We start from the raw sequence: 7,211 nt of genomic DNA on the forward strand, positions 1-7,211 counted from the left end.
TTCCACCGTTCCGTTTGTTATGACATGCTTCATCATTGTTATATTTCCATGCATGATCATGTAGTTGACATCGTATTTGTGGCAAAGCCACCGTTCATAATTCTTTCATACATGTCACTCATGAATCATTGCACATCCCGGTACACCGCCGGAGGCATTCACATAGAGTCATATTTTCTTCTAAGTATTGAGTTGTAATTCTTGAGTTGTAAGTAAAAATAAGTGTGATGATCATCATTATTAGAGCATTATCCCATGTGAGGAAAGGATGATGGAGACTATGATTCCCCCACAAGTCGGGATGAGAATCCGGACAAAAAATAAAAAAAGAAGAGAAAAGAGGCCAAAAAAGGGAAGGCCCAAATAAATATATGAGAGAAAAAGAGAGAAGGGACAATGTTACTATCCTTTTACCACACTTGTGCTTCAAAGTAGCACCAAGATTTTCACGATAGAGAGTCTCCTATGTTGTCACTTTCATATACTAGTGGGAATTTTACATTATAGAACTTGGCTTGTATATTCCAATGATGGGCTTCCTCAAAGTGCCCTAGGTCTTCGTGAGCAAGCGAGTTGGATGCACACCACTTAGTTTCTTTTGTTGAGCTTTCATACACTTATAGCTCTAGTGCATCCGTTGCATGGCAATCCCTACTCACTCACATGGATATCTGTTGATGGGCATCTCCATAGCCCGTTGATACGCCTAGTTGGTGTGAGACTATCTTCTCCTTTTGTCTTCTCCACAACCACCATTCTATTCCACATATAGTGCTATGTCCATGGCTCACGCTCATATATTGCATGAAAATTGAAAAGGCTTGAGAACATCAAAAGTATGAAACAATTGCTTGGCTTGTCATCGGGGTTGTGCATGATTTAAGTATTTTGTGTGGTGAAGATAGAGCATAGCCAGACTATATGATTATGTAGGGATAACTTTTTTGGCCATGTTATTTTGAGAAGACATAATTGCTTAGTTAGTATGCTTGAAGTATTATTATTTTTATGTCAATATTAAACTATTATCTTGAATCTTTCGGGTCTGAACATTCATGCCACAATAAAGAAAAATTACATTGAGAAATATGTTAGGAAGCATTCCACAATAAAGAAAAATTCTTTTCTTTATCATTTACCTACTCGAGGATGAGTAGGAATTAAGCTTGGGGATGCTTAATATGTCTCCAACATATCTATAATTTTTTTATTGTTCCATGCTATTATATTATCTGTTTTGGATGTTAATGGGCTTTATTTTACACTTCTATATTATTTTTGGGACTAACCTATTAACCGGAGGCCCAGCCCAAATTGCTGTTTTTTGGATATTTCAATGTTTCGTAGAAAAGGAATATCAAACGAAGTCCAAACGGAATGAAACCTTCGGGAATGTGATTTTCTCAACAAACGTGATCCAGGGGACTTGGAGTGGACGTCAAGAAACAATCAAGGAAGCCACGAGGCAGGGGGCGCGCCTACCCCCTGGGCGCGCCCTCCACCCTCGTGGGCCCCTCGTTGCTCCACCGACCTACTTCTCCCTCCTATATATATCCACGTACCCCGAAAACATCCAGGAGCACCACGAAACCCTATTTCCACCGCCGCAACCTTCTGTACCCAAGAGATCCCATCTTGGGGCCTTTTCCGGCACTCCGCCAAAGGGGGCATCGATCATAGAGGGCCTCCACATCAACTCCATGGCCCCTCCGATGATGTGTGAGTAGTTTACTTCAGACCTACGGGTCCATAGCTAGTAGCTAGATGGCTTCTTCTCTCTCTTTGAATATCAATACAAAGTTCTCCTTGATTCTCTTGGAGATCTATTCGATGTAATCTTCTTTTGCGGTGTGTTTGTCGAGATCCGATGAATTGTGGGTTTATGATCAAGTCTATCTATGAACAATATTTGAATCTCCTCTGAATTCTTTTATGTATGATTGGTTTATCTTTGCAGGTCTCTTCAAATTATCAGTTTGGTTTGGCCTACTAGATTGATCTTTCTTGCAATGGGAGAAGTGCTTAGCTTTGGGTTCAATCTTGCTTAGCTAAAAACTATGGACCCGAAGATTTGTGGTAAACTACTCACACATCATTGGAGAGGCTATGGTGTTGATGTAGAAGCCCTCTGTGATTGATTCCCCCTCCGGCGGAGCTCTGGAAAAGGCCCCAAGATGGATCTCTTGGGTACAGAAGGTTGCGGCGGTGGAAATAGGGTTTCGTGGTGCTCCCGGATGTTTTTGGGGTATATGGATATATATAGGAGGAAGAAGTAGGTCTGTGGAGCTGCGAGGGACCCACAAGGGTGGGGGCGCGCCTCCTTTCCTCGTGGCCTCCTCGCTCCTTTCTTGATGTCTACTCCAAGTCCCCTGGATTACGTTTGTTCCAAAAATAACTCTCCCGAAGGTTTCATTCCGTTTGGATTCCATTTGATATTCCTTTTCTGCGAAACACTGAAATAGGCAAAAAAACAGCAATTTGCACTGGGCCTTGGGTTAGTAGGTTTGTCCCAAAAATAATATATAAGTGTATAATAAAGCCCATTAAACATCCAAAACAGATAATATAATAGCATGGAACAATCAAAAATTATAGATACATTGGAGACGTATCAAGCATCCCCAAGCTTAATTCCTGCTCGTCCTCGAGTAGGTAAATGATAAAAACAGAATTTTTGGTGTGGTATTCTACCTAGCATAATTTTCAATGTAATTTTCTTTACTATGGTATGAATATTCAGATCCGAGAGATTCAAGACAAAAGTTTAATATTGACATAAAAATAATAATACTTCAAGGATACTAACTAAGCAATCATGTCTTTTCAAAATAACATGGCCAAAGAAAGTTCATCCCTACAAAATCATATAGTTTGGTCATGCTCCATTTTTGTCACACAAGAATGCTCTCATCATGCACAACCCCGATGACAACCAAGCAATTGTTTCATACTTTAGTAATCTCAAACTTTTTTTCAATTTTCACGCAATACATGAGCGTGAGCCATGGATATAGCACTATGGATGGAATAGAATATAATGATGGGGGTTATGTGGAGAATACAAAAAAGGAGAAAGTCTCACATCGACGTAGCTAATCAACGGGCTAGGGATATGCCCATCAATTGATGTCAATGCAAGGAGTAGGGATTGCCATGCAACGGATGCACTAGAGCTTTAAATGTATGAAAGCTCAACAAAAGAAACTAAATGGATGTGCATCCAACTTGCTTGCTCACAAAGACCTAGGGCATTTGAGGAAGCCCATTGTTGGAATATAAAAGCCAAGTTCTATAATGAAAAATTCCCACTAGTATATGAAAGTGACAAAACAAGAGACTCTCCATCATAAATATCATGGTGCTACTTTGAAGCACAAGTGTGGAAAAAGGATAGTAGCATTGTCCCTTTTTATTTCTCTTCTTTTTTGGGCCTTTCTTTTTTCTTTATTTGGCCTTCCCCTTTTTTGGACAATGCTCTATTAATGATTATCATCACACTTCTATTTATTTACAACTCAATGATTACAACTCGATACTAGAACAAAAATGACTCTATATGAATGCCTCCGGCGGTGTACCGGGAAGGGCAATGAACCAAGGGTGACATGTATGATAAATTATGCATGATGGCTTAGCCACAAATACGATGTCAACTACATGATCGTGCAAGGCAATATGACAATGATGAAGCGTGTTATAAATGAATCGATGGAAAGTTGCATGGCAATATATCTCGGAATGGCTATGGAAATGCCATAATAGGTAGGTATGGTGGCTATTTTGAGGAAGATATAAGGAGGATTATGTGTGACAGAGTGTATCATATCACGGGGTTTGGATACACCGGCGAAGTTTGCACCAACTCTCAAGGTGAGAAAGGGCAATGCACGGTACCAAAGAGGCTAGCAATGATGGAAAGGTGAGAGTGCGTATAATCCATGGACTCAACATTAGTCATAAAGAACTCACATACTTATTGCAAAAATCTACAAGTCATCAAAAACCAAGCATTACGCGCATGCTCCTAGGGGGATAGATTGGTAGGAAAAGACCATCGCTCGTCCCCGACCGCCACTCATAAGGAAGACAATCAAAGAACAGCTCATATTTCAAATTTGTTACACAACGGTTACCATACGTGCATGCTACGGGACTTGCAATCTTCAACACAAGTATTTCTCAAATTCACAACTACTCAACTAGCACAACTCTAATATCACCATCTTTATATCTCAAAACAATTATCAAGTATCAAACTTCTCATAGTATTCAATGCACTTTTTTATGGAAGTTTTTATTATACCAATATTGGATGCCTATCATATTAGGACCAATTTTATAGCCAAAGCAAATTACCATGTTGTTCTAAAGGACTCTCAAAATAATATAAGTGAAGCATGAGAGATCAATAATTTCTATAAAATAAAACCACCACCGTGCTCTAAAAGATATAAGTGAATCACTTAGAGCAAAATTATCTAGCTCAAAAGATATAAATGAAGCACATAGAGTATTCTAATAAATTCTGACTCATGTGTGTCTCTCCCAAAGGGTGTGTACAGCAGGGATGATTATGGTAAACTAAAAAGCAAAGACTCAAATCATACAAGACGCTCCAAGCAAAACACATATCATGTGGTGAATAAAAATATAGCCTCAAGTAAAGTTACCGATGGACGAAGACGAAATAGGGGATGCCCCTCATACAAGATGCTCCAAGCAAAACACATATCATGTGGTGAATAAAAATATAGCCTCAAGTAAAGTTACCGATGGACGAAGACGAAAGAGGGGACGCCTTCCGGGGCATCCCCAATCTTAGGCTTTTGGTTGTCCTTGAATTTTACCTTGGGGTGCCTTGGTCATCCCCAAGCTTAGGCTCTTTCCACTCCTTATTCCATAATCCATCAAATCTTTACCCAAAACTTGAAAACTTCACAACACAAAACTCAACAGAAAATCTCATGAGCTCCGTTAGTATAAGAAAACAAACCACCACTTAAGGTACTATAATGAACTCATTCTTTATTTATATTGGTGTTAAACCTACTGTATTCCAACTTCTCTATGGTTCATACGCTCCGATAGTAGCCATAGATTCATCAAAATAAGCAAACAACACACGAAAAACAGAATCTGTCAAAAACAAAACAGTATGTAGTAATCTGTAGGTTTCGAATACTTATGTAACCCAAAAAATTATGAAATAAATTGGTGGACGTGAGGAATTTGTCTATTAATTATCAGAAAAAATAATAAACCTAATCGCACTCTCCAGTAAAAAATGGCAGCAAATCTCGTGAGCGCTAAACTTTCTGTTTTTTACAGCAAGATCTCAAAAACGTCCCCCAAGTCTTCCCAAAGGTTCTACTTGGCACAAACACTAATTAAAAGCATAAAACCACATATAAACAGAGTCTAGATGAATTATTTATTACTAAACAGCACCAAAAAGCAAGAAACAAAAATAAAATTGGGTTGCCTCCCAACAAGCGCTATCGTTTAACGCCCCTAGCTAGGCATAAAGACAAGAATAGATCTAGGTATTGCTATGATAATGATAAGGTAAATCGCGGAAACTCATCTCATATTCCCTACGTTCAGCAGCAAGCTTTCTTTGTGGCGGGAAGTAATCAAAAGGGCTAAATTTAATGGGACAAAAGTCCCCAAGATCAAGCTCGGGAGGTATTGGTTCCTCCTTTGGCCCCTCATATTCCACAACCAATTCATCATTATAAGCATTCTTTTAGCAAAAAGTCATGAGCCTTTGTTCAAGGGGAAAACCCAACCCATTATTTTGGATGGCAAAATTATCATTAAGTTCAGAAACCCTATCAACAAGAACATCAATAGGAACCTTCTTTCTAAGGTTTTCGTTAAAAGCAACATGATCTAAAGATCATAAGCGCATGATGTCCTCTTGAGAAAAAAGGATTGCTTCTATGGGAGGATGACTGACATCCACCCTATAATGCGCAAAAAATTCATTGGCCTCTTTTATTATAAATCTGAACTCGTGAGCTAAAAAGATGGTAACTGCTTGCTTAACAGAAGAATGCTCAATATTAGAAAATTCTAGAAAGATCATTTGTATGCAAGGATGCATATGGATAAATTGTCTTTCAAGTTCAACCACAAGCAACGATATAGCATCCGCAAGACTATTAGTTTTATGAAGAATAGACCCGCCCATGGTGGGAAAAGCACAGGCACAAGTAAAGAAATTTTGAATAACTCCTTTTCCAATAATATTACCACTACCAATCCGAAACTTTTTAGTGTGTAAAATAGTAGGTTCTTAATGAGGATCAACAAAAGCATCAAAGTTTTCCATGTTATTACTACTATCCTTATCAACGATAACCTCCCCAATTTCAGACATGATGGCAGCAAGAGGCAAGCAAAAAGAGGGCAAATAAAACGGCAAGGGTGAAGTGGGGGAGAGGAAAACGAGAGGCAAATGGCAAATAATATAATGCGAGGGATAAGAGTTTGTGATGGGTACTTGGTATGTCTTGACTTGTGCGTAGATCTCCCCGGCAACGGCGCCAGGAATCCTTCTTGCTACCTCTTGAGCACTGCGTTGGTTTTCCCTTGAAGAGGAAAGGGTGATGCAGCCAAGTAGCGTAAGTATTTCCCTCCGTTTTTGAGAACCAAGGTATTAATCCAGTAGGAGACTACACGCAAGTCACCTCGAACATACACAAACAAATAAGAACCTCGCAACCAACGTGATAAAGGGGTTGTCAATACCTTCACGGTCACTTACGAGAGTGAGATCTGATAGAGATAATAAGATAAATATTTTTGGTATTTTTATTATGTAGATAGGAAAATAAAGAGTGCAAAGTAAAATTGATGGGAAACTTATATGATGGAAGATAGACCCGGGGGGCATAGGTTTCACTAGTGGCTTTTCTCAAGATAGCATAAGTATTACGGTGGGTAAACAAATTACTGTCGAGCAATTGATTGAGAAGTGCATAGTTATGAGAATATCTAGGCATGATCATGTATATAGGCATCATGTCCGAGACAAGTAGACCGAAACGATTCTTCATCTACTACTATTACTCCACACATCGACTGCTATCCAGCATGCATCTAGAGTATTAAGCTCATAAGAACAGAGTAACGCATTAGGCAAGATGACATGATGTGGAGGGATAAACTCAAGCAATATGATATAAACCCCATCTTTTTATCCTCGA

This window comes from Triticum urartu, chromosome 3 (genome assembly GCF_003073215.2).
Source record: "Triticum urartu cultivar G1812 chromosome 3, Tu2.1, whole genome shotgun sequence".
NCBI lineage: Eukaryota > Viridiplantae > Streptophyta > Magnoliopsida > Poales > Poaceae > Triticum > Triticum urartu.